The following is a 5,319-nucleotide window of genomic DNA, read 5'->3' on the forward strand; positions in this document are numbered from 1 at the left end:
CTACAATAGTTGCTAATTGGATTAGAAGGTGATGTTTAGTGGTCATTGATACTTTCTATTGGGTTAGTAGTTGATGATGTTGGAAGTTCCGCGAGTGTAGTATTAAGTGAAACTTGGTTGATTTATAATAATGGATTCGTCATCCATATCCAACTTCCTCCATGCTACTTTCATCACATTCCTTCTTCCCATAGCTTATGAACAAGCATTTATGTTCTATTTTTTCTCTCAACTACTCTCATCACATTCCTTCTTCCCATAGCTTATGAACAAGCATTAATGGAACTGGTGAAGGTATCAACCAATATTCACAAGAATCCTACTCGGACAGAGTATATTGACAATTCAACAAAAGATATGATCTTGCAGATAGGGCATCGAAAAGAAAATAAAGGTTCCTCCATAGACAAATCAAATAAAGATTAAAAAAATGTTATTTATTCTTCGGTATAGGCGTGTTCAATTAGTAATAACAAAAAAATCAAATTGTTTATCTTTTGAGTTAATTTGAGTTTGAATCAACTGTCCTAAAAATCGTGTTCAATTAGTAATAACAAAAAAATTAAATTGTTTATCTTTTGAGCTAATTTGAGTTTGAATCAACTGTCATAAAAATTGTTTGTAATATTTTTTTTTTTCAAATAATAAACATTACATAGCCAATAAATTTTGGTCCCTGGAAACGTGGTTCTGAGCAGTCGCCCACCGTCTGGACCGGCCCTGCTTGTAGTATGTACGTTAATGATTATGACTTGAACACCACATCAATCTTTAAATGTCAACAATATTATATCTTTTGCTGAATAGTATTCTACCCTGGTACATCTCGGTTTGTCTTAGTTATTACCACTACAAAATTGAAGAGATTGTTAGTGGGTTTCTTGTGTTTTATTCAATCACCATATATACAAAAACTTATGCAGTGGCCACCACATCAACTACACATGAATAAGTCTTTGCATTTAATCTTTGATAACAAAAATCTAATGTACAAATTGATTGTAGACCTTACAAAATCGAAGAAGTTACAAATATTATAGGGCTCGGAGAGGCAGTGGATCAGAAATCTATTGCACACCTTACCAACAGAGATGGAGGACAGGGAGAGAGATGGAGACAATGGATTTTGATGTATGTTGCGTGCTCTTGGTTGCATCGCTGGGTAAATGGGGCAAAGCATGCCTTTTCCCTTTGTAAGGTCGTTTTATTTGGCTGGCTGAATCAAATGATTTTTATGGAGAGAATCAGATAAATGGATTGAATCAAATACATAATTCACAAATCACCAGACCGAATCAGACATTTCCGTGTGACCCGACCGGGTCAACACGAAATCAAACAACCCTTTACTTCTATCATCTTCCTCCCAAATTCTTAAATGTGTTCAACATGATGTTAATTGAACGATGGTAGTTGGTTATACCGTTTCTAAATATCATTTCTCATTTTATATTACACTTGTTTCTAAACTTCATCCTATTTTTTTATTCTTACAAGTTTGATTTTCATTTGCAAATTTGGATCTCGTTATTTTATTGGGGCAATTACTAATCAAGTCTAATTGAGAAAGTAATTAATTATTTTTAGCTAAAAATTAGGAATTATCCTAAAATAGCCCAAGAAATCGTAGGTAATTAGAGTGTACTACGGTTTTGCCAAATTATCTACTGTTTCATGATAAGTATAAAAAAAATTCATTTGGAACTTGAAAACCTAGGGTTTCGTTATATTTTTTAAAAGTTTTTGAAAAGAAATAATGAAATCATAACTTATATATGATGGCTTACGTGGTTACAACAAATTAAAAAAAAAACCGTAGACTTCATACGAAACCTACGGTGTACAAGTTCACACTGTACAATCTGTGCATTGTATACTTGTATACCGTAGATTTCGTATGAATCTTATGGTTGTAATATATTCTTTTTTCGTTTTTTTTAAGAAAAAGTTATCCCCATATATAAAAACTACTCCTAATAAAATATACGGTAAAATTTTGATAAAAAATGAACGTACTTCGTCGTTATTCGAGTGTACCATTGAGAGAAAAAAGTAGGTAAAATCAAGAAAATAATAATCAAAATAACTTAATCTGAAAAATTATACATTATATACTATGAGCCAATGGGATGTGAAAGAGTAGACTGGCCGTGAAACAATAACCCATTGTCACGAAAGAATAGTTTTCTCCTATTGACCGTAGTCAACTTGTGTTGACCATAGTCAAGCCTGACCAATCTACTATTTTGTGGGTTACTTTTGACTAATTTGTTTTTTAAGCTATTTTTAAATAGATAATTAGTGTTTTAGGCTAGATTAGTACTCTAATTTTTTTTAGCGATACAATAATTAGAAAATGCTTGATTTTAATTCTTGCTTGAAAAGGTAACGATGAGTGGTGGTGCACAGTGATAATGGTGGTGAATAGTGTTAGTGATAAAGAAATAGATAAAATATTGAGGACAGTATCACCATTTTTTTGAAGGAAATTAACAAGCATTTTAGATTGGAGTTAGACTTCTATTCATCTTCGTTTTTTCATCAAAAATATAATAAAAAATAAGATAAGTAGTATATTATTTCTAAGCATATTTTTTTAACTTTACTTTTTAGTCCAAAAAAGTATATATTTATATTACTTTTTTTTAACATACATATATTGTCAAACATCTCCATTTTACTAATTAGATTTTAATAAATATATATTTTATCTTTTTTTTTTCATTACAATAATTGATATATTATCATAGAAGAATGGTTGGATGAAAAAGACACCCATTCAACGGTTATTTTATAGCTTGTTTTCTTATAACATTTTTATAGCATTATTTCGTGAATGAGCTTACCAGCGATCCGACTGACTTTATCTTATACATAAAGTAATTAACTTTTAATAAATATATATAAGATGTATTTTAAAACGTTTTAAAATATTAGGTTTAAATACTAATTATCTGAATTAAACTTTTAATTAATTAATATTAAACCAATTATGATTTATCTTTATCCTTTAATTAAACCACTAACTAAATTAATTAACAAATTTAGAAATTAAATAATTACTTTAATTAAACTATTAATTAGTTAATTCAAATTTAATCTCTATCAAGGATTTATAATTATCTTTTAATTAGTCTTAATTAAATTAATTATTAGATCCATTAGAATAATTTTAATTAATCTTATAATTAATCATTATCTTGTCTAAGATTATCTCGCAATATTTAGGTTTCTTTTAATCATCTAAGACAAGCAAAATCAGATTTTGGCAGAAAATAAAATAGATAATTACCAAATAAAACCGCTTAAATCAGATTAGGTAGAAATTCCCGAAATTCTGGATCTGAGTTGAGTTCACATCGTGACTGATGCACTATCACGTCGTGAAAACATTTTTTGCGAAATTTTTTGTTTAATTCAAAGATGTGCTTTCAATGTTAGATACACCAAGTAGCTCTGATACCACTGAAGGGTTTATTAGGTTACAACAAAATGATCAATGCATAAAATTACTTAACAATTAAGAAAGGAAACATGCAACCTAAAAGATTTATGTCTTATACTTTGAATGCAACATACTTTAAATAACAAAATCTAGCATAAACCGTAGTTAATTAGAAAACCATACAAGTGTTATGGTTTACATAACTTAGAATTTTTTTTTTGTAAACAATTCCTTGAATCCATTCCTTTGTGTCTTTAGAAAGCAAACATAAAAAATGTGATGCCTCCGATGACTCACACCAAAAACTCTAGAAACCCTAAAATGAAATGGAGAGAGGAGAAGGATAGGAATTTTGTTCCTAAGCTTTTAGGTAAAGGCATCCACAAAATTTGATGCCCAAGGGTTTTTATATATAGTTTACGTAAGTTGCACACAAAACCAGATTTAATTAATTAAATAATAGATTTAATCCCAATTCAAATCCTTTTCCTTATTAGCATCTAGGAGGTTTCTAGAAACCCTACAAGAGCTCCCAAAACCACCCATCCTTGGAAGGTTCTAGAATTGCCTATTTTATTAAAATATTGAACAATTATATTTCCCCTCTGCGTCTTTAATTAATTCAAAATAATCCCGAATTAATTCCAAATTAATTTTGATTAATATTATTTTAATTCTAGTTGATTTCTTATTAATTTATTAACCATATAAATTGGCAAATCAATTATTTAACTTTTGATCTCATATTAATTTATTAATCACAAAATAAATTAACAAATCAACTATTTATTTCCAATTAATATATTAATCACATAATATATTAGCAAATCATTTATTTCTCTCTCAAAATATCATTTCTAGTTAACTTTGTTTCTATTTGCAAGTTTTTATCAATTTAGTTATGAGCTTAGACACCTTAATTCAACAGTCTCCTACCTGGAAAAGTTTATAACTTCAATTGTAAGTATAACCTAGCAATAAAGACTGCTTTCCAAAGCCATTGCAAAACTATGATTAAAATCAAACATCGACCCTAAGATAAGTGATTAGATACTCCTTCGTTCTACAAGATATCGTATGGATACGAGACATGGATTCAAATCAATATCATGGTCTAAGATTCTGTTTCCCGATTTTTGATTTATGACTTTGGATTCATAATACTAATTGAACACAACAATTTAGTCTGGGCAAGGCCTTACACATGAATGTCAAAATCAAATCATCGAGGACCCCAAAGATATTGCTTTTCCCGTTAGGGCAATAGGAATGAATAAACTTTGACTATATAATTGTATCATTACTTACTAAATCATACATGACACTACATTTATAATATCATTTTACTGATGTGTTTATGCAATACCAATTTACAACTGACTCGTAAATTAAAACTTACATATATATATATATATATATATATATATATATATATATATATATCTGTTTGAAGAATAAAAGATATTATCGTCTTAGAATTACTCGTGATTGAATCCATGAAGCAATCTCTAAGCGTGGGTGTATCCAATACTCAAAATCTCAATTTCTAAGTACTCATGAATGTTGTAGCAATCCCATGCAATGTCCAATCTCTATGGACAATCTACAACCGACTGATAACAGTCTTGATTCGCTACTTACTTCCAAAAGTATGAGTGGCTATAGAATTTGAATAATAAAATTATTCCGGAAGTAAACATGCAAAGTGAAACATAATAATAAACTGATCAACTATGGTATCAAACCTACTAAATATAAATAAACCCTTATTATTTAATCACCATAACAACTTCAAATTTATTCATTGTATAATGTTTCGAGTAATCAACTAATTAGATAACATCAGTCATGCCATGTTACCTACATGAATAATA

The sequence above is a fragment of the Lactuca saligna genome, chromosome 4 (assembly GCF_052625555.1).
Source record: "Lactuca saligna cultivar CGN05327 chromosome 4, ASM5262555v1, whole genome shotgun sequence".
NCBI lineage: Eukaryota > Viridiplantae > Streptophyta > Magnoliopsida > Asterales > Asteraceae > Lactuca > Lactuca saligna.